The sequence below is a fragment of the Salvelinus alpinus genome, chromosome 25, assembly GCF_045679555.1.
Source record: "Salvelinus alpinus chromosome 25, SLU_Salpinus.1, whole genome shotgun sequence".
Classification (NCBI taxonomy): domain Eukaryota; kingdom Metazoa; phylum Chordata; class Actinopteri; order Salmoniformes; family Salmonidae; genus Salvelinus; species Salvelinus alpinus.
Window position 1 is genome coordinate 6,245,815 of NC_092110.1, and position 24,547 is coordinate 6,270,361.

Sequence of the window (24,547 nt, forward strand, 5' to 3'; positions counted from 1 at the left end):
ACATGTCCTCTTGGAAAAATCAAACTAGTCTATGTTACGCTACATAGAGTACATAAAAGTATATGTGTTTCTACAGCATTGGTCCTTGATTTGATTGCCTTGATTTCAGCAAAAAGCGTTGAAGAAAAACACTGCATTTTAAAATTTAATTTATCCTCTTACTTTATAGATGTAAAGTCATATATCATTGGACAAGATATATCATTGTTTAACGTCCTGTGAGCAACATTGACCAATCGCGAATATTGTTTCATGAATGTAACGTTACCTGTGGCGCTGTGGAGCAAATGGGAGACCCTTGACGTCTCAACCCTTGAGTTGGAAATGACTTCTAATAATGCAAGGCTACGGCGGGAGAGAGGTTCTCGACTGATATTGTGGCACTAAGTTAGCAAAGTTGAGTCTTTCATCACTCAGTTGATACAAAACCAATGGAGGAACATTGAACACATCAATGAAGGTTATCTTTTTGAAAGCGTTGCGGGAAAAAGTGAGTAGTTCTCTTTCATTTCAAATGTATTTTGGGGTGGCATTGTTTGCAACAGGTTGCCAGGAAGCTAACGTTAGCTAGCTAGCATGCTAGCATTATCTAGCGCGAGCTTTTAAAGTTTATGCTACATGGTAAACTAGCATAATAGAGAATTTCACATCAGGTTGAACTAAAGCTGTTGACATTTCAATTGTGTGGGTTAACCACAAAATAGTGTATTTTCTTGTGTAAAATTATCACCGAAATGTCCATGTCGCTTTTCATCCGAACCCATGTCACAGCGGAAATTGTCGCAATGCCAGGCTAGTTGGCTTAGAAGCTAGCAGAACGGACTAGTATCTAGCCCAACCCATAGAAATGGAATGATTCTAGCTATTTCTATGGCCCTACCTGTTGCGTGTGTGACGTTTGGGTGCCTTCATTGATGCACTGTTTAAACAGGCATTTTGTTTACATCTTTTTAATAAGACAACGTTTTACATTTGAGTTCTGCTACTAGCTCGCAAGGTGGAATTCTACCTATGGAAAGGGCTCATGCGTCTCAAAATTCTGGTATTACAGCCTGGAGTCCGGACGCCAGGTTTCGTTTCTTACAACCAAGCCACTACTGTATTATGTCTCAACGTTAGATTTAACCAGTTTACCAGTTCAGTACAGATGCATGATGTCGACAAAGGGGATGAGGAGGCTGTCATTCTGTTTTTGACAGCAGTGCAATACAGTCTGACCAGATAGTCATCAATCAACGTAGACTGCTGATCTTCATTTGGTCACCAGCTCTCAACTACCAGCACTGAAGTATACTGTACCACTGAGGTTATGCCAGTATTGTGATAAATCATTTCATTCAATGTTTGTCTGACCAAAGTGTCAGTGACTAACAAATTAATTTTTCGGTACATTACAGTATTAAATGTACAGGTCACACCGAAAAGCAACACACAATGAATGGTATCAATGAAGCCCACATCCAGGTACTGTAGATACAACCTTATCAATCAGGGAGTGCACGCACTGGCCACTTTTTACCTACAGCCTGAGACTTTCTTGGCTAAAAAGAACAGTTCCAATCTTATCAGTTTACTTAATCACGTGCCTCCAGTCAGCTGACAGTGTTATGCTATTCACAGATAAGGCCAATTTTTTTTATTATAATTTAACATTTTCTTTGGGTGGTCTGCATCCGATCACTCACCTAAAATAGCCAGGAAGGACCCTACCCACCTTGCTTATCAACACCTTTGAAAGTGGTTGGTTTTCCCTGAGAATCAGTGTTGCATTGTCAACAATAAATCAAATCAGACTTTATTTGCCACTTGCCGAATATAACAAGTGTAGACTTTACCGTGAAATGCTTACTTACAAGCCCTTAACCAACTGTGCAGTTCAAGAAGAACAACATATATACCAAGTAGGCTAAAATAAAAAGGCTATATACAGGGGGCACCGGTCGGAGTCAGTGTGCAGGGGTACAGGCTAGTTGAGGTAAGCTCTACTTGTATTTGGGGGCGAAGTGACTATGCATAGGTAACAAACAGTGAGTAGCAGCTGTGTACAAGAGGGGGGGGGGGGTCAATGTAAATTGTCCGGTGGCGATTTTTATGAATTGTTCAAATAGGGTCTCAATTCTCAAATTAGCCTGTGCTATCATTTCTGATGATAAGCTACAGAATGCAGAATACATAATAGTGTTCCCTTTATTTTGACATGAAGCTATTCAGCTACCTTTATCTCTGAAACTTCCCCTCATTCATCAACAGCCGAGTGAGCCCAAACAAAATTGACTCCCAACTATTATGACTTATGCATTCTAATACACTTTCAGAATGAGTTAATAATAAAAAATAAAAACATTGCAAGAGGTTGGCCCTGAAGACACTTTACTCATAGTCTAGCCTATAGCTTTTGCACATTTTGTAAACATAACAGTTGTACATGGAGGTCTTGCGACTTTCACAAATTCAGACCTTTAGGCACACATGCAAAGTGGTCATTCTGGTCAACTATGCCCAGCAACAGCAAGTTGAAAATGGCGTTTGCTACTAGGCCTACTGCCAGGACTGGACTCCTTGGTTTATGGGCTACATTTGTAGATTAGACTAGCTGCTTGGATCTCTCTGACTCTGTATCGGTTTCAGTGATAGCCAGGGAGAGGGAAAATTAAAGTGCTAATGCTTCTCCCTGTCGAGTCATGTTACCTAACTAGCAGCGCTGATCGGACGAACTTCCTGGAAGTGTGTGTGTCCAGTGTCCAGCCAGTCTCTCCTATGTAGCTCATGTAATGGCATCACCTCATAGGTACAGTAGATCTTCTGCGAACAAAGAGCTAGGCTGTATCATGTATTTTTCTCTTGTCATTTATCCTACTTGTTTATTGTGTGAGGAAGCTCATAGCAGCCTACTTTCACATTTTATTTCAAACACACACACAGTAGCGAGGTGAGGACTGTTGAGCACGTCTGCAGTGATCAGGGCCTGCTCCGGGAGGGACTGGACCTTGGACCCAGGCCAGGAACGCACAGTAACTCAGTGTTCTCTCTGACCTGTTTGTGTCCCCCAGGAATTCTCAATCTGTCACTCACTCACTGTGAGGGGAATCACTGTCCCACACCTGCCCCCCCCTGCTGTCTGCTGTTAATTTAGCCCCTGCGTGCTTTTACTGCTCTCCTCTATTCAGAACAGACCTCTGTTCAAGATGGTGCTGAAGACCCCTCAAGAATAGCATAGCACCCGCTAGAAAGATTTTATTAGTACATGTACACAACATATTACAAGCACTCCTATGCAATGACCAAGCGACCCCATGTTTGTTTCAGAATTACTTATTATTCCCACTTACTGGCTAGAATTTAGAAACGGCTCTGTCTGACCTTTTCAACCAGGGGGGCATTTGGTTGTCCACTCAGTCATGGTTGACTAGCCAGGGACAGAAGCTGTGTTCGAATACTCATACTAACTATACTATTTGTGACATAAATTGAGTATATAGTATGGATATAGTTAGGATGTTGTACTACATTTGCCAAAATACGACGTATACAAGCAGTGGACACTATTTCCGTGCTTTTAGGGCCCATAATGTGATTAATCAGAAAATGGGCGTGGCTTTGCCACGTTTTCAGATTTGAAGAAAATGGCGGAAAATATGCAGCTGAAGTCCGACGAGTGTATGCAAATTCATTGTTTTAACTCATGACAAATGCTGAGCAGTGTAATGACTTTTCAAATAATTTATGTTGGCTGACAATTTGTAGCTGCGCTATCCTTATAAACCACATAGCATATGATTACAGCAGTAGGTACTAGCTAGCTACCTAACATAAGTTGGCTACTAAGGGTGTGTTCGTAAATTCAATCTTGAGTGCCAGAGTGCCCTCTGGGTGTTTGTACAATGAGCGTTGTCAATTTGTCCGTTCTAAATTCGGCGCGCACACTGGACGCTCTGGAGGAGGAGTAGAGTTGAACTGAACGTTCTGACCTCAGTCAAGCACCCAAGCTAACTGGCTGACGTTGGCTAGCTTGCTAGCTACTTCCATACACAAATGAGAGAACACCTCACTCTGACCGTTTTACTCACCATAGCAGAGCTGGTTAGGCTGTTTTCATGTTATCCAGAGCATTGTTGACTAACTGCTACTAGCAACAATATAATTAGGCTTTTTTGCCGACGTTTACTGACATCAGCCATATTAAACGGGTGTTGAGTGTTCGTAAATTTGGCCGTTATTCTGCACTCTGGCACACTCAGAGTGCTCTGAAATCGGGATTAGATAGCCAGAGTGAATTTAGGAACACAACCTAATAATCAAGTCATACTTCGCTAAGTGGTATAGTCGTTGTGTGTTCTTAATGGACATTGTTAATGAAGTCATATGATGTCTAGCTAGTAATTTGTTATGCTAGCAAGAAGTTGCATAGCAACAGCATCAACTTCCGGTAGACAGGCAAAGGGCTATTACGCTCAACTGAAAAGAGACTGTTCGTTTACAGTATACTAAAATGAACTAATAGTATGTAATATATACTCATTAAGTATGTAGTATACAGTATGTTAGTATTGGAATTTGAACACAGCTAGAGCGTTCTATTTATCTAACTAAAAATGCTTTGTTAAGTTAACCGAGCTACCATTTATCTACACTGCCAAGTTGAAGGCCATGGTCTACTTTTGAGCATATAGAATATCTGAAAACACTCCACTTTAATTTAGGAAGAGTTTGATTGCTAATAAGTGTACTTCTGCAACACGTTATCAAAATGTTAGACTGTAAATGCCATGATCTTATATGGACTAAAGGTTTTTGTATTTCCCCCTTTATTTCTCTCCCCACCATCACACTTCCCTTCTCTCCGCCCCCTCTCTCTACACCCCTCCTGGTACTAGGTGGTACGGTACATCACTGTCTTCCCCTTCCCTGGAATTTTCAATATTCCGTGTTGGAATGTGGAATGAGAGTTCTGGAGAAGATAACAATCCTGGTCTGTTTCTTCTCCACAGTGACGGGCTGAGAGGATAGGATACACTGGCCCACAGCTGAGGTGTTATGGGGACTTTACTTAGCATTCTCTGATTATATGGTATCAGAAGAAAGTTAATAGGCCTAGTTGATTTGTCTGGCCTATATTTCTCTCCTTTTAATATGAGCCAAGAAGTGAGTATAAAAGCACCATTTGGGAATGCAAATATATTTAGCAGAATGTTAGGCTCTGCCCAGTGTTGATATGGGGTCTTGGCTCAGGGCAGTGGGCTGGAGGAGTGGATGCTTAGACTTCCATTCTTTACTGTAGCCTCAGAAAGCTCATCTAAAGTGAGCCAGGAAGACGGACACCACCCTTTAGGAGACTCTGATTGGGTAATGGGCAGGCTTCAGCTGCTGTTGTGAGGTGCTGTGCAGTCACTTAGTCACTGCTGTGCCACTCCCAGGACGATCTGCTTCATGCCCACAGTATAGCAGGGGTGTATTCATTACACCGATTTTGTAGTTTACTCTAAATCGAAAACGTTTTGCAACGGAAACGGGAGTTTCTGTTGGACAAATTCAGGTAGGTCCCTCCCTGTTTTGTTCCGTTTGCGCTGTTTGCTTCCGCTTGGTTCTTAACCGGTAAGCGATTTCCTTTGCAAGACACAATGAATACACCCCAGGTTTGTCCTGTAGCCTAGATGTAGAGTCGACATCTTCTTCAGGTCAGGACCCTGTGTGGCTGTCCTCACCTCACACACCACCACGATGTCACCAAATCTGATGTAGCCTAGAGAAGAAGTGGTATGTTTGGCTAGAAGATGGTGGTCAAATTGTGTTATTTGTTTAGGTGTGACGAGTGTCTCCTTCCTCAAGTATGTTTTAAGCTTTATGCAATACTAGCACTTATGTGAGTCGTACTGTCCTAAATGGTGATATGCGATTTAATGTTCAGAGACTACCCACTATTTTAGCCTGTGTGTGCGTACTGGTTAATGAGAGGGTGTATGTTGTGTAAGGACTCAGAGTGTGTTTCACAGACCACTGTGAGTGCTAGTGGGTGAGATGACATCAGAGAGACAGACACTCTATACTCATGGCTCTTGTTGACTCAGTCAGATGGGGCCTGTGATTTGTTCCTCTCACTCTGCTTTGAACCAGAAAGTAAAGTCACACCCACAGCCTAGGGCACCCTTGGGCTGGCTCACTGCACCTGCTGCTAGCTTCCCCCTAAAAACAAAACACCTGCACAGTACGTACACACACACACACAGACGCACGCGCACACACACACTGCCCTTCCGCTCCTCCCTTACCCACAGGCAATGAACCTGTTCCAACTACCTTAACTGTCACATGCTAATCTATAAATCAGGTTTCCCCAACTGGCGGCCTGTGGGTGGTTTTATTTGGCCCCCAAGTTTTCTGAGAAAAACAAGTCTTTAAAAAAAAAATATATATATATTTTTGGACATAAGACTGTAAAAACACCGGTTATTTTAATTTTGGAAATCTGTTACCAGGTATTCCCACACATAAGAGACGTGATCATATAGAAATGTAAACAAGGTTTGAAATGATCATGTTTTTGTCATGTTGTTTTTGGTTGGAATTCTTGCGGTCAAATTGCGGTCTACAAAGGATTTGTAATTATGTTCCGGCCCCCGACCATCGCTCACAAGAAAATCGGCCCACAGTTGAATATGTTTGATGATCCCTGCTTTAAATGCTGCTGCTTGCTCTTTGGGGTTAGGCCGGGTAGCTGTAAAGCACTTAGTGATGTCTGCTGATGTATAAAGAGGTTTATAAAATACATTTCATTACATGTAATAAGCTGTTGAGGAAGGTAGCTTTTTCTGTAGTTTTCTGCAGCCTCTATCAGGCCCATTATTTATACTGGAGTTTGTAGCCTAACTGACCTTGGTTGGTTGGTTTAGTTAGCCTAGTGTCTGTCTGAGGTTGAGAAGACCAGGAGGTAAGGCTGGGCGATATATTGAATTAATTCGAGTGTAATGTTTTGCACGATATTCCAAATTGCTTGTATCGCAAAAATCACTTTTTTTTTTTCTTCAGTGTTTATGTCCGCTTTTTCTCGTGTTGTCTTTCTGTTCTCGTGTCCTTCGCTCCTTCTGTGCTGTGCATTGCAGTACCACGAATGTTACCGCTAGTAACATTTTAGCCAAAGACTGTTATAATAGTCTGTGTTTTTATAAATGTGCAATAAGCATGAAACACAGTTCTTCAAGGAATTGGGAACTTGTTCTCATTCTGAGAAATAAGGTATGCCACTTAATTTCAACATCTGAACCAAGTAGACAGGCTAGCATGCTGTTCAAAGAGTTGGAGACAGACAGAAGGGTGTGTTCATAACAATTGAACCGTTTCCCCTCTCTTCTTAGCTAGCAAAAAGATCCAAGTTGGCTATACTTGTAATATAAAGATTAGCTGGCTACTCACGAGCACATGGGCTTGTGCTTGAGAGATTGTTTGTTTATGAGACCGTGTTAATTGTCAAGTTAGTCATTATTAGTGAATGTGCATTATGCATGGTTCTGATTAAATTTGTAACAAGGGCATTTTAATTGACAGACTTAAAAGCCAGATCAGTGATTATTGCAAAAGAAACAGGTTAAACTATTTTGATAAAATAATTACTTCATACGTGGGTCTTATGGTTGTGGAAGGCTTATACATTACCGAAAGTATGTGGATACCTGCTCTTCTAACATCTCATTCCAAAATCATGGGCATTAATATGGAGTTGGTCCCGCCTTTGCTGCTATAAAAGCATCCACTCTTCTGGTAAGGCTTTCACTAGATGTAGGCACATTGCTGCGGGGACTACCATTCAGCCACGAGCATTAGTAAGGTTAGTAAGGTTGTGCGCTGATGGGCGATTAGGCCTGGCTCGCAGTCGGCGTTCCAATTTATCCCAAAGGTGTTCGATGGGATTGAGGTCAAGGCTCTGTGCAGGACAGTCAAGTTCTTCCACACCGATCTCAACAAACCATTTCTGTATGGACTTCGCTTTGGGCACGGGGCATTGTCCTGCTGAAACAGGAAAGGGCCTTAGCCAAATGTTGCCACAAAGTTGTAAGCACAGAATCGTCTAGAAGGTTGTTGTATGCTGTAGCGTTAAGATTGTCCTTCACTGGAACTAAGGGGCCTAGCCTGAACCATGGAAAATAGCCCCAGCTCATTATTCCTGCTCCACCAAACTTTACATTTTGCACAATGCATTTCTCCTGGCATCCTCCAAACCCAGATTTGTCCATCGGACTGCCAGATTGTGAAGCGTGATTCATCACTCCAGATACCGCGTTTGACCGGGGGAAACTCCAGCAGGGCAGAAATTCGATGAAGGTGGCATCCTATGATGGTACCACATTGAAAGTCACTGAGCTCTTCGGTAATGCCATTCTACTGCCAATGTTTGTCTATGGAAATTGCATCGCTGTGTGCTTGATCTTATATACCTGTCAGCGAGTGTGGCTGAATTAGCCGAATCCACTAATTTGAAGTAATGTCCACATACTTTTGTGTATATATAGTAGGGATGCACGATATATCGGGGAACATATCGGACATTATTAGCTTAAAATGCCAACATATTGGCCCGATGTCTTGTTTAACGCCGACGATAAAAACCGATGTCAAAGCTACCGTGCATACCTATATACAGTAGGTACATGACGTAATGACGCAACGTAACATTTTGCGCTACACGTGCAACACAGCATTCCTAACCTAGCCCACACAATGTCTGCTGTGTGGATCGAGCAGTCAAGCAGTCATTTGAAAGAGTAAGAACATTTCAGCGAGAACTCAAAGGTGAAATCCATGAAAGCCAAGATAATGGTATTCATTGCCCTTGACAATCAACTCTTCTCTGTCGTGGGTGATGTTGGCTTTTGCTGACTGGTCAAGTGCTGGTACACACTACCAAGTGCGCTTTTTTTCAGATGTTGCACTACCGGAGTTACACAGTAATAGTGTCACTGCTATTAGCTTCACGACATACATACTATGGAATGCCGTTTGGATCTTTGCGTGTCAAAAAAGATACAGTAGCACTGTCAAAGCTGTACAAAAGTCTGCAAACAAGCAAACCCCGGACACGAACGACGTGTGTACAATACGTTGGTAATAAAGCAACATTTGTCGACTGCAATTTCTGGGGTAGCTAGCTTTAGCTTGGTACCTAGCTAGCACCAATACAACCAACCTGAAAACAATGACCAGTAGAAACTGCAGTCATTTTCATTATTCTTTGGCAATGATTTAGGATTCCTTGTGAGTAAGTATTAAGAAGGTTAATCAAATAAGAACTGTCTTATAAGTTAGGGTTATTTTAGATGATAACACCTAGCTATATAGTTAGAGGTCGACCGATTATGATTTTTCAACGCCGATACTGATTATTGGAGGACCAAAAAAAGCCGATGCCGATTTTGATATATATATTTGTAATAATGACAATTACAACAATACTGAATGAACACTTATTTTAACTTAATATAATACATCAATAAAATCTATTTAGTCTCAAATAAATAATGAAACATGTTCAATGTTAAATAATGCAAAAACAAAGTGTTGGAGAAGAAAGTAAAAGTGCAATATGTGCTATGTATAAAAAAAGAAAAAAGAAAAAAAAAGCTACCGTTTAAGTTCCTTGCTCAGAACATTTGAAAGCTGGTGGTTCCTTTTAACACGAGTCTTCAATATTCCCAGGTAAGAGGTTTTAGGTTGTAGTTATTATAGGACTATTTCTCTCTCTACCATTTGTATTTCATATACCTTTTGACTATTGCATGTTCTTATAGGTACTATAGTATTGCCAGCCTAATCTCGGGAGTTGATAGGCTTGAAGTCATAAACAGCGCAATGCTTTAAGCACAGCGAAGAGCTGCTGGCAAATGCAGGAAAGTGCTGTTTGAATGAATGCTTACGAGCCTGCTGCTCAATTATATACTTAATTATACTACAATAAAACACAGAAATACGAGCCTTAGGTCATTAATATGGTCAAATCCGGAAACTATCATTTCGAAAACAAAACGTTTATTCTTTCAGTGAAATACCGCACCGTTCCTTATTTTATCTAACGGGTGACATCCATGAGTCTAAATATTGCTGTTACATTGCACAACCTTCAATGTTATGTCATAATTATGTACAATTCTGGCAAATTAATTACTGTGTTTGTTAGGAAGAAATGCTCTTCACACAGTTCGCAACGAGCCAGGCGGCCCAAACTGCTGCATATACCCTGACTCTGCTTGCACAGAACGCAAGAGAAGGGACACAATTTCCCTAGTTAAAATAAATCAATGTTAGCAGGCAATATTAACTAAATATGCAGGTTTAAAAATATATACTTATGTATTGATTTTAAGAAAGGCGTTGATGTTTATGGTTAGGTACACATTGGAGCAACAACAGTGCTTTTTTCACATGCGCTTGTTAAATCACCCGTTTGGCAAAGTTGGCTGTGATTCAATGATAAATTAACAGGCACCGCATCGATTATATGCAACGCAGGACATGCTAGATAAACTAGTAATATCATCAACCATGTGTAGTTAACTAGTGATTATGTTAAGATTGATTTTTATAAGATAAGTTTAATGCTAGCTAGCCTATTACCTTGGCTCCTTGCTGCACTCGCATAACAGGTAGTCAGCCTGCCACGCAGTCTCCTCGTGGAGTGCAATGTAATTGGCCATAATCGCTGTCCAAAAATGCCTATTACCGATTGTTATGAGAATTTGAAATCGGCCCTAATTAATCGGTCGACCTCTAATAGTTAGCTAGCTAACTATAGCTACTGAAACAAATTGCAGTTTTGCTATGTTTTTGGGGAAGAACATTGTTTGCATCCATGAGCTAGCTAGCTTTTTTTTATGACGAACACTGTAGGTTAGCGAGACAACTTAACCAGCATCATAGCATACATATCGAGGAATTGTTGTGACATATGAAATACGAGTGATAGTGTAATCAATGTAATAACTACATAAAATTAATGAACGCGTGCAGTCATGTTCAGGTCCTGATTGGTTAACGAGCTTATTTAACACGCAAATACCCAAACGGCATTTGTAGAAATCCTGGTTGAGAATGAAACGACTGAACAAATGAACGAAACAGCTCAGCAAGTAAGTGAAAGAAATAGGTTTTGATTGTTTTACTGGTAATGGGGACATATGTAAATGCCAACAAAATAACTTTTTGGTCTGTGTGTGTAACCTTTATTTAACTAGGCAAGTCAGTTAAGAACATATTCTTATTTACAATGACGGCCCGGACAACGATGGGCCAATTGTGCGCCTCCCTATGGGAGTCTCAATCACGGCCAGATGTGATACAGCCTGGATTCAAAACAGGTACTGTTACGCCTCTTGCGCAGAGATGCATTGCCTTAGACCGCTGCGTGTGTGTGTTAACTATTTAACTGTACTAGAATGCTTAAGGCCGCTAAAATTTTAAATATCGCTTATTGGTAATGTTTTTTTTGGCAAGGAAAATATTGGATATTGTTATCGGCCAATAATGTCATATCGGTGCCTAATATATAGTGTACAAAACATTATGAACACCTGCTCTTTCCATGTTATAGACTGACCAGATGAATGCTCTGATCCCTTATTGATGTCACTTTTTAAATCCACGTCAATTAGTTTAGATGAAGGGGAGGAGACAGGTTATAGAAGGATTTTTAAGCCTTGAGACATGGATTTGTATATGTGTGCTATTGAGGGTGAATTGGCGAGACAAAAGATTTAAGTAACTTTAAACAGGGTAAGTAGGTGCCAGGCTCAACGGTTTGTGCGGAGGTGGTACGTGGGTAGAATCACTGGGCAAACTAAGCCAGATAATTGCGTTGTTTGCTCTAACCTGTTAGTTCATATGCCTTGCAACCATGACATCTAAGGCTGAGACAACAATTTCAACCACACCTTTTGTTTCATCACAAAACCGGAGAGCAACCTCTGTCCACAAAGCATATTGCATGTAGTAAACAGTTACGTGACCTACAGCATGGTCAAGCCAGTTAATGTTTTCAGACTACTAAACATCTATTGATTTAGAACCATGGAGAGTTACCTCAAGTTCTAAAGAAAACAGGAGCTGCTTCCACTATCAAATCACCTATGCTTAGTCTAATACAGTGACAACTAAAAGATACCAAAAACAATTTAGTCCAACATTAGCTAAAAATGATGTGGCTGTCCATGGTTCTGATTTGTGTGTGTTCGTGCTAGTGGAAAAACATGTAGACTCACCATACTTGTAGAGGAACAAACGTCAATGCCATCCTCTCTTTCTTGCTGACGAAACAGTGTATGACTGTCATACAGTTCACGCTTTTGTTTTTTGTTCACCTACCTGGCTAAAATGCTTGCTCGCTAGCTTAACTTTCTTTCATGGGCAATGTTATCTAGTTAACACTAGCCTGCTATATCTTGAACTTTCATCCCCTCAGGCCATGGGCACAGTGTATGAATTTATGGTTGGATCAGAATCGCCATTATATTCATTGGCCAGTATGGAGAATTAAGTAAAACCACAAGTCCAAATCCCTATCTCCATCCATGGCTAATTTAGGAAAGGGACAATTTTAGCTAGCTAGCCACCGGAGGACAACAAAACAGCGAGACGCAACAATTCTGCCACTTCTTTGTTGCGCCAGGACCATTCACAGTTGAGCTCACTCAGTTTAGCTTAACGCTGATTGGCTTTTATTTTATATATTTTTTTTATTTTATCAAGAGAGGCCAAGTGCTCACTGGCATCCCTTGTGTTCAATGCTATGGGTGGCAGCAATGTCATACTTTTTGACCAGACAGCATCAGATGGCGTACATACAGGCGCACTGTTTCACTTGTTCTGATTCTTTCTCCGGTTAGATACATTCAGCCTCTTGCCAATTGAAGAACATTTTTATTTTTTGTTGCGTTTTTGGGGGAAGCCTGGCTTCCGTTGGCATCCATGAATACCTGCATCCCTGTGGAACGCTTTCGACACCTGGTGGAGTCCATGCCTTGACCAATTGAGGCTGTTCTGAGGTAAAAAATGGGGGCAACTCAATATTTAAAAGGTGTTTTAGTGTTTTATACACTCAGTGTATATTGTGTATCGCTCATAAATGTGAAAAAAATTTAATATGATTATTAGGCCATATCGCCCAGACATACCAGGAGGGTGACCACTGACTATACCAGGTTGCTTGGCTAAGCACCACAAGCAACAGATGGTCCACTTCAAGGGCACAGTGTGTTTAACCTGCCTCGTGGGCATGACTCCTCTACGGGGAGGGGATGGTCCTGCCAGACGAGATTAGCTCAAGATCTTAATGGAGTGTGTGTTGATGCCGTCTGTGTGTGAATGGATGTGTAGATTATGACTAATTTGGGGTGTTGGTGAGAATTGTAAAAAAAAACACCAGGGTTTAACCTATACCTTTTCAAGAAGATGACCAGACTAGATTTCAATTCATTCAGACCTTACTTCCCATCAGTCCTCCACCCTCTCTCTAAAACAAATGCACACTCACCACACCAGATTACAAGCATGCTACAGCTGTTATTTGGAAAGGGAGGAAGCCAGTCCTTATGTTGAAAGTTAGGAAGGTTTTAGACAACCAGTTGTAATTCTATAGCGAAAGAAACTAAACTCACAGGGTTTTTAGAATGGCCATTGTTTAGAAAATAAGACACAATTTGGAACTGTTTTTTTTGTGTGTATTTGTGTAGTCTTCACCTGCATTGATGCTCTTGAAATGGTAACAATATGGGCTTTGAGAGTCTTTGCATCAAGTCAGTGCTTGTTTAAATGGCTCTGTAAGGAACATGGACAATTACATATTTTTCTCTGGACAACTTTCATGGAAATTGTCCATTGAACACGAGGCGTCAGTAAGTAGATAGACACGTCTGACACTTTCAATGTATAGGAAGCCATCAGCCTTTATCTACATAGTGTTATCTGCTCTGCTCCTGTAGTACAAAAGGGGAGAATAGGATACTCAAGGCCATAACAATAATACATTTTCTGCTACGAGAGGATTGTGTGCATTTCTCCTCACGCTCCAACTCATCCAGTGAGTGCTACTGTAACAGTTACTCATCTAGCCTAAACCTACGTCACTCACTGAAACTACATTATTCATTCAAAGCGTCTGCTCTGCTCCTGTGTGAGTGTTTCCAAAGAACAACGGGCTGCTTCACTTCCACATCACCCAGAGAGATTATTTTGTTTTCTGCACTAAAAAACATCTGCATATTTTCAGTCGTGCGGTTTGACAGTTATACAGTCCATTCGGAAACAATTTGTTACAGCTTTGTACTAAAATTGATGAGAAGCATTTTTTTTTATCCATCTGCACACAATAACCCATAAGGACAAAGCGAAAACTGGTTTTGAAATTTTTGCAAATTTATTACAAATTAAAAAAAACATACCTTATTTACATTAGTATTCAGACCCTTTGCAATGAGACTAGAAATTGAGCTTGTGCATCCTGTTTCTATTGTTCATCCTTGTGATGTTTCAACAACTTGATTGGAGTCCACCTGTGGTAAATTCAATTGATTTGTACATGATTTGGAAATGCACACACCTGTCTATAAGGTCCCACAGTTGACAGTGCATGTCAGAGCAAAAACCAAGCCATGAGGTTGAAAGCATTGTCCGTAGAGCTCTGAGACAGGATTGTGTCGAGGCACAGATCTGGGGAAGGGTACCAAAAAATGTTTGCAGCCCTGATGGTCCCCAAGAACAGTGGCCTCCATTTTTAAATAGAAGAAGTTTGACTCTTCCTAGAGCTGGCCAAACTGAGCAATCAGGGGAGAAGGGTCTTGGTCAGGGAGGTGACCAAGAACCCGATGGTCACTCTGACAGAGCTCCAGAGTTCCTGTGTGGAGATGTGAGAACCTTCCATAAGGACAACCATCTCTGCAGCACTCCACCAATCAGGCCTTTATGGTAGAGTGGCCAGACGGAAGGCACTCCTCAGTAAAAGGCACATGACAGCCTGTGTGGAGTTTGCCAAAAGGTGCCTAAAGGACTCTGACCAAGAGAATCAAGAGTCTTGGCCCTGAATGCCAAGCATCACGTTTGGAGGAAACCAGGGACCGCTCATCACCTGGACAATACCATCCCTACGGTGAAGCGTGGTGGCAGGATCATGCTGTGGGGATGTTTTTCAGCCACAGAGACTGGGAGACTAGTCGGGATCGAGGGAAAGCTAAATGGCGCAAAGTACAGAGAAATTCTTGATGAAAACCTGCTCCAGAGCGCTCAGACTGGGGCAAAGGTTTACCTTCCAACAGGAAAACGACCCTAAGCACACAGCCAAGACAACGCAGGAGTGGCTTCAGGACAAGTCTCAATGTCCTTGAGTGGCCCAGCCAGAGCCCGGACTTGAACCCAATCGAACATCTCTGGAGAGACCTGAAAATAGCTGTGCAGTGACACTCCCCATCCAACCTGAGAGGATCTCCATTGAATGGGAGAAGCTCCCCAAATACAGGTGTGTCAAGCTTGTAGCGTCATTAGGGTTGCACATTTTGGGGAATTTTCAGAGGTGGAAACTTTACGTGGGAATTAACGGGAATATATGCAAATTAATATTAATACCATTTAAATGTAGATGTTTTTTGCATTGGATATTTACCATATCATATGGAGACAGAAACGTAAACATTTTACCTTATCATAATTAGACATAATTGTAAATTATTAAATCCTTCCAATAGAAATAATAAAGAACAATTTAGTTACAAATGGAACTTTAATTAATTAAGTTGACTCTTCACATGGGATGATTTCACTGAACAACAACAGGGATTATTGAATGATCCCCAACGATCCATCGCATCTCCCAAAAACATTTTCAACATGCATCTGTAAAATGATAGTCTAGAAACTAAATCTTTGGTTGTCTTCCTCTCAGCCTTCCATGTCTTCTCCCTGGACCTCCTCAATGTCCACCTCTTGAACATCAGACTCTGAGGCCTCATCTTCACTGTCACTTTCCAACCTTGTTGAGGATGGCTCGTTGTCAGGCTCAAAAAGCCTCAAATTTGTCCGGATGGCCACCATTTTGTCAACCCTTGTATTGGTCAGCCTGTTGCGTACTTTGGTGTGTGTGTTCCCAAACAAGGACCAGTTGCGCTCTGAGGCGGCTGATGTTGGTGGGATTTGGAGGATGATGGAGGCAACAGGGGAAAGAACCTCAGATCCACAAAGTCCCTTCCACCAGGTGGCTGATGAGATATGTTGGCACGACTGCCATATTGCATCTCCATCCCAAAGCCCTTGCTTGGAAGTGTACTTCGCCAGACAGCCTAGAACCTTGCCCTCATCCAGGCCAAGGTGGCGAGACACGGTAGTGATGACACCATAGGCCGTGTTGCTCTATGCACCATACAGGATGCTCTTGCCAGCATATTTGGGGTCCAACGAGTACGCTGCGGCGTTTATGGGATTCAGGCAGAAGTCTTCACGCTTTTTTATGTATTTCAGAACTGCAGTTTCCTCTGCTTGGAGCAACAGTGAAGTGGGCAGGGCAGTACGAGTTTCTTTTACATCTGCAAGCAGTCTCTGAACATCAGACAGGATGGTGTTGTCTCCCTCAATCCGTGCAATGGCTACTGCTGTAGGTTTCAGGAGTTTCAGGCTGCTTACCTCTCTTTCCCAAAATAAATGATCCTGGAGGATCCTCTTGATGGGGCTGTCCAAATCGGCAGACTGTGATATGGCCATTTCTTGGAGAGATTCCTTCCCCTCCAGGAGACTGTCAAACATGATGACAACACCATACCAACGGGTGTTGCTGGGCAGCTTCAATGTGGTGCTCTTATTCTTCTCACTTTGCTTGGCGAGAGTGTATCCATTGTTTTCAATGCCATGTTGTCCTTGAGGAGCAGATTCAATGCATGAGCAGCACAGCCAATGGGTGTGAGTGACTCATCCACTTTAGACCAAGCAGCCTTCATGTTCACAGCATTGTCTGTCAGCAGTGCAAATACCTTCTTTGGTCCAAGGTCATTGATGACTGCCTTCAGCTCATCTGCAATGTAGAGACCGGTGTGTCTGTTGCCCCTTGTGTCTGTGCTCTTGTAGAATATTGGTTGAGGGGTGGAGATGATGTAGTTAATTATTCCTTGCCCACGAACATTCGACCACCCATCAGAGATGATTGCAATAGTCTGCTTTCTCTATGATTTGCTTAACCTTCACTTGAACGCTGTTGAACTCTGCATTCAGCAAATTAGTAGATACAGCATGTCTGGTTGGAGGGGTGTATGCTGGGCGAAGAACATTCAGAAATCTCTTGCAATACACGTTGCCAGTGAGCATCAGAGGTGAACCAGTTGCATACACAGCTCAGCTACGTTCCTCCATTGAGTCCCAAAAAACTTTTTGATTCCAAGAGGACTGTGAGCTGTTGCTATCGATAAGGTGTCTGATTCATCATTTTCACCTCGAATAGAAGTAGAGGGACTTTTGTCGGAGGTCGCTTGTTGTCAGCGCTGAGGGAACTTTATGCACTTGGCCAGATGATTCTACATCTTTGTTGCATTCTTCACATATTTGGAGCGGCAGGTAGCCTAGTGATTAGAGCGTTGGGCCAGTAACCGAAAGGTTGCTAGATTGAATCCCCGAGCTGACAAGGTAAAAAATTTTGTTTTGCCCCTGAACAAGGCAGTTCCTAGGCCGTCATTGTAAATAAGTATTTGTTCTTAACTGACTTGCCTAGTTAAATAAATAAAATACGATTTGGCACAGTATTTACAAATGTACACAGCTTTTCCTTATACATTAGCTCCAGTGAAATGTCTCCACACATCAGATAGTTCCCATGGCATTTTCCTGTAAAGATTGGAAAAAAGAGTAAAATAACAACAAATACAATTCCATGTACAGATAAATAGTTAAACAGTGAGATTAAACAACTCCTTTTGTAAGCATTTTTTTTTTTTTACGGAACATGTATGGAAGCAGGTGAATTAACACTCCTCAGTTAGCAGGCACAAGCAAGCTAAAACCCACATGGTAGCAAAAACTAACTAGCAGAAATTGTTGACAAGTTAGAAATGTTTTAAACACACTTTGCTGTAGGCTACTATTTACTAGTTAACAAAAAATCATGTATGTCATATTTTACATTTTTACATTTAAGTCATTTAGCAGACGCTCTTATCCAGAGCGACCAAATGTATTCACCCCACCTAGTATTGTAATCAAAATTTACCAGAAAACATGTAATCCTTGGCTCAGACAGTGTAGTAGTGTGGGCTCAATAGCATCTCATTAGTTAATGTCAACCTGTTTTTGCTTTGTCATTATGCAGTATTGTGTGTAGATTGTTGAGGGGGGAAATCAATTTAATCAATTTTATAATAAGGCTATAACGTAACCGTGTAAAAGGTGAAGGGGGTTTGAATACTTTCCGACTGCACTGTCTGAGTCATGTGAATTTATGAACTGACAATTTTAATTTTCCTAAATCTTTTGGAAAAGCAATTTTAAGTTATTTCAATGAATGGGGTGCGTGTATGTATCTGATAGGCTATACATTAAACCCACAACCTTGGGAAGGCTAGTGCCACCCTCTTACCAACATTTGACTGCATCCAGTCTTTTATGGGTGTTTGTTTACCATACTTTGTGCAGGTGAGGGTGGGCTATCTAGTAGAAATGGTTACATTAATTTAAATTGTGTATGATTGTTGTGTACACTCCTGCTCCTCCGATATCAAGCAGGACAGGCTCCCTTCATCTAACCCTCTCCTTCACTCTGCTTCAAATTTAATAAGGTTTGACGTTTACGCTGTGATTACACACACACCCTAACAATAGGTCCCTTATGTTTTGCTCAGGAATGGTGTTCCTAGGTTGTTTTGCATTTTTACCATTTGCATCATGGTTATTTTCCGCTGTCACTAGGACGATCTGAACTCTGAGACAGCACAGGCACCAGTGCGGGGGGGGGGGGCGGCGTGTGTGTACGCTCGCGCGCCTGTGTTATGTTCTTCCCAACTCTGATTTCAGCAGTTTAGTGACATCTCAGAAGTGGGTCATATTTTATCCCTCGGGCAACTTCCTACATACAGTTGAAGTCGGATGTTTACATACACTTAGGTTGGAGTCATTAAAACTCGTTTTTCAACCACTCCATAAATTTCTTGTTAACAAACTATAAATGTCAGGAATTGTGAAAAACTGAGTTTAAATGTACTTGGTTAAGGTGTATGTAAACTTCCGACTTCAACAGTATATCTTCATTAGTATACTACTACCCCATACTACTACCTTCTACAATAAAAAAAAAAATACCTTCACAGTTCCAGCACATAATACCTTGAGGAATCAAAATGTCTTAGTTACTTTCGGCACAACCTGGTCTGCGACAATGATGTTGGTATTGAACTGTGTAATGGTGGTGTGGTGACGCTTCAATTCCAGCCAGACACACTCACACTGTCACACACGGTTGTGGTGCAGGCTCTCCAAACACACCAGTGCTCCCAACCCCCCTGCCAACTCCCTTCCCCGGTCCTCTCCGTTCCCCCTGACTGCGCTAGCTGACTGAGTGCCTGCCTGTTGATCCTAGGAGGGGGATAGCCACTGATCCACAGCCTGGGAGAAGACCCACTACCTGTGGGGGTTATATACAGAGAGGAGAGCCCTCAGCTGATCAACTTCTATAGAGCACCAACTAACCAACCAACACTTGGGTAAGGACATAGGACCCTATGTTTCTCCTCTTCCTTATTTGACAGTCCTCCCCCTTGAGTGTGTGTTTGTCTTTGTGTTTTGCCTCCTTTATTTTTCAGGGCTGTGGAGTGGGGACCTCCCGCCCGCTGACAAAGCTGTTGTCATGGAGACGTGTCTGGGACTTTTGCAGCACTGTAATCTCCACACAGCAGAGAGGCCAATGGAGAGGGGCAGAGAGGGGGCGCCCAGACATAAAAAGGGGGAGTAAAGAAAGAGTAGATGGGGGGGGGGGTGAGACAAGGAGGGGCCCGGAGGTTAGGATGACAGAGCAGATTTAATTGTGTCCGACCAGCGTACACCCACACATAAACAACACACAGGAGTACTACAGGCTGCTTTGCGGTTAGGGTGTTCTTTGTGGACTTGGTGTTACTAATGGTGACCTTCAGTGCTTGCTGTACATATTGTTAATAGTTTTCTAGTCAGCATGTCTATTTTGTTCTTAAAACAGTAGACTATGTGCCTGTGACGCACATCCCGTTAGTTAATGGCCTGAGGTTTGTGTCCAGCTCGGAGTTGTACTAACTACGTAGATAGGAATGTGACTGGCATGTGGAGAAGGGGGGCAGATCCACGGATGGAGGGACAAAGGTTATCTATTCTCCTAGCGTCCATGTGACCAGCGTTGGGCCTGTGGGAATGAGGGAGAGCGGTGGGAGGGGGAGAGAGACACTTGATTTGGCTGGTGTTGGTGTAGAACCCTGCAGGAAGACAACCAACTTTTTCCACTGGGGCACTGGTGCTACCAACTTTTTCAGTTGATGGCACCAGCACATGATTTGGTCGCAACAATTAAAAATGACTATATATAATGATAATTGATAATGGCTTGTGTCCTATAATGTGCCTGCATTCCATACAGAACCAGGCTAATAATGAATATCCATCTTTTAAATTAGCTTTCCCTTGTGTTCTTACCTTTTTTTGGGATAGGTTTACCATAACAGAAAATACTTAAAATTAAGTGCAAAATCTATTGCAGATTTCAAAGTGCCGTGTGTTCTTTTCTGCCAAATCATCTAGAGCAGGTATTCCCAATGCCGTCAGGGGTACGCCAAATAAAAATGTGATACACATTTTAAAAACAAAAATATTAAAAAATTCTTCACATTTTCAAACAGTACATTTTAGATTGTCCAACGAGGCTATACATTTGCGTGAGGTCTTTTTCTCTCGCCTGAGTAGCCTCGTTTCACTGCTAAAAATAAAATTAAACCATCTAGTGTTCAGCGAAATAACAACACAATGTCAAATACATGTAGCCTAGTCAAGTAATTAACATCCAATCACATTAACCGTTACTCTCTCGCGGGCAACCTTCACTCTTGCGTAGGCATTTTAAACGAAACAAGATCATTTGAAAAATAAGCCACAGGAGTTTTTTGAGCGAGAATAAAGACTACTTTCGAGTAGTAAGACGTATAAAAGCAACAGATACCATTTAATGAGAAGGGACTAGAAGCGTCTTATATGGTGAGATACCGAGTGGCTAGGACAGGCAAGCCCCATACTATTGTGGAGGACTTAATTCTTCCTGCTGCCGCGGATATGGCTGGGACAACGCTGGGGCAAAAGGCCCAAAAAACTATACAGACAATGCCTTCATCAAACAACACTGTTTCACGACGCATCAGTGACATGGCAGGAAATGTTTTGTAACAATTACTGCTATGCATACAAGCCAGTGAATTATATGCGTCACAGCTGGATGAGTCAACAGACGTGGCGGGCCTGGCACAGCTCCTGGTATATGTCCGTTACGTTCATGGGGGTCAATTATGGAAGACATCCTCTTCTGGAAACCAGGACAACATGAGAGGTTATTTTTAAAGTACTGGACAACTTTGTGACATCAAATGGACATTGGTGATCAAGTTGTATTATCTGTACTGCTGGCACAAAAGCCATGATATTGAGAAATACAGTGGTTCCTCCTTTAAAAGTTGCGAGCTTATGCCGCTGAACTTAGAGGTAATTTGTGGTTTAGTACGGTACCCTGCGTCACCACTTCATTGCTCCAGACCAGCGCAGGGGGGAGTTAGAGCTCTGATTATTAGAGGTCGACCGATTTTAAGTTTTCATAACAATCAGTAATCTACCTTTTTGGATGCCGATTATGGCCGATTACATTGCAATCCACAAGGAGACTGCGTGTCAGGTTGACCACTTGTTACGTGAATGCAGCATCAAAATGACCATGTGGCTGCAAGGAGCCAAGGTAAGTTGCTAGCTAGCATTAAACTTATCTTATATTAAAATACAATCAATCTTCACATAATCACTAGTTATAACTACACATGGTTGATTGTATTACTAGGTTAACTAGCTTGTTCTGCGTTGCATATAATCAATGGGGTTGCCTGTTAATTTATCGAATCACAGCCTACATCAACTTGATGATTTAACAAAAGCGCATTCGCGAAAAAAGCACAATCTTTGCAATAATGTACCTAAGCATCACTGCCTTAAAATCAATACACAACTATGTATTTTTTAAACCTGCATATGTAGTTAATAGAAATGTAATGTTAGCAGGCAATATTAACTAGGGATATTGTCACTTTTCTTGCGTTTAGTGCAAGCAGAGTCAGGGTATATGCACGCAGTTTTAGCCGGATGGCTTGTTGCGACCTGTTGAAAGACCATTTATTCCTAACAAAGACTGTAATTAATTTGCCAGAATTTTAAGTAATTATGACATAAGATTGAAGGTTGTGCAATGCAACAGTAATATTTAGACTTAAAGTTGTCACCCGTTCGATAAAATACAGAACGGTTCCGTATTTCACTGAAAGAATAAATGTTTTGTTTTCTAAATTTGACCATATTAATGACCAAAGGCTTGTATTTCTGTGTGTTAATTATATTATAATTAAGTCTATGATTTGATAGAGCAGTCTGACTGAGTGGTGGTAGGCAGCAGCATGCTCGTAAGCATTCATTCAAACAGCAGCTCTTAGCAGTGCTGGGATGCACAGCGCTGTTTATGACTTCAAGCCTATCAACTCCCGAGGTTAGGCTGGCAATACTAAAGTGCCTATAAGAACATCCAATAGTCAAAGGTATAGGAAATACAATTGGTATAGAGAGCGCAAGTCCTATAATAACTACAACCTAAAACTTCTTACCTGGGAATATTGAAGACTCGTGTTAAAAGGAACCACCAGCTTTCAAATGTTCTGAGCAAGGAACTTAAACGTTAGCTTTTTTACATGGCACATATTGCCCTTTTACTTTCTTCTCCAACACTGTGTTTTTATTTATTTGACTAAATAGATTTTATTTATGTATTATATTAAGTTAAAATAAGTGTTCAGTGGTGTTGCAATTGTCATTTATTATTTATAAATATATATAAATAACTTAATATAATACATAAATAAAATCTATTTAGTCAAATATGTTCAATTTGGTTTAAAAGCATCCTTCACTCATGCTGCCAAACACACCCTTGTAAAACTGACTATCCTACAGATCCTCGACTTCCTCGATGTCATTTACAAAATAGCCTCCATTACCCTACTCAATAAATTGGATGCAGTCTATCAGTGCCATCCGTTTTGTCACCAAAGCCCCATATACTACCCACAACTGTGACCTGTACGCTCTCGTTGGCTGGCCCTTGCTTCATACTTGTTGCCAAACCCACTGGCTCCAGGTCATCTACAAGACCCTGCTAGGTAAAGTCCCCCTTATCTCAGCTCGCTGGTCACCATAGCAGCACCCACCTGTAGCATGCGCTCCAACAGGTATATCTATCTGGTCACCCCCAAAACCAATTCTTCCTTTGGCCGCCTCTCCTTCCAGTTCTCTGCTGCCTATGACTGGAATGAACTACAAAAATCTCTGAAACTGGAAACACTTATCTCCCTCACTAGCTTTAAGCACCAGCTGTCAGAGCAGCTCACAGATTACTGCACCTGTACATAGCCCATCTATAATTTAGCCCAAACAACTACCTCTCCCCCTACTGTATTTATTTATTTATTTTGCTCCTTTGCACCCCATTATTTCTATCTCTACTTTGCACATTCTTCCACTGCAAATCTACCATTCCAGTGTTTTACTTGCTATATTGTATTTACCTCACCACCATGGCCTTTTCTTTGCCTTTACCTCATCTCACCTCATTTGCTCACATTGTATATAGACTTATTTTTATACTGTATTATTGACTGTATGTTTGTTTTACTCCATGTGTAACTCTGTTGTATGTGTCGAACTGCTTTGCTTTATCTTGGCCAGTTCGCAATTGTAAATGAGAACTTGTTCTCAACTTGCCTACCTGGTAAAATAAAATAAAAAATATGGGACCCAAAAGCATAATCACAGTGTGTATGACAATGAATGGGCGACATAAACCTAAATAGAAACTGATAATTATGCATGACTTCAGTATTACTTACTAAAACTGTTGTTAAACTCAGGTTTTTATTTATTTTGTTAGAATTATTTTGCTCCTATTGTAGGTCACTCCCGACCAGTCATGTTGTACAGTCTAACGGTCTAAAACATTGCATAGCAGTGAAAGCTGTGTTGCTGCAGATGCTGGTTCAATACCTGTGCCAGCCTCGACTGAGAGACCCCTGAGATGACTGTAGGTTTCTGTTTTTTCTTCCTCTAAAAACATAGTTATAAGTAACAAACTGGCTTTATTTACAAATTAGTAACAATGTTCAAGAATGGCCTTTTTCTCACTCATTTCACATTATTTGAAAACGAAATCATCTCCAATATTTAAGGGGCATTGCACTAATAATGGCGCTGACTAGGGAAACGTTCTGTTCTTAGTGCCAGTCTGCACGTT

General features: G+C 41.5%; 1 protein-coding gene across 2 annotated transcripts in view; it reads left to right on the top strand.

The window, feature by feature from the left end:
• Nucleotides 1–336: 336 nt before the first annotated feature.
• Nucleotides 337–24,547, top strand: part of LOC139553258 (protein PALS1-like) — a 51,624-nt gene continuing 27,413 nt past the window's right edge. Inside the window, exons 1-2 of one of the 2 annotated variants that reach the window (XM_071365394.1) lie at nt 352–490; nt 19,577–19,700. The gene's annotated coding sequence lies outside the window, so the exon portion shown is untranslated. Of the gene's footprint in view, nt 491–19,576; nt 19,701–24,547 lie in introns of both variants that reach the window. The other variant, XM_071365395.1, reaches the window with a different exon arrangement.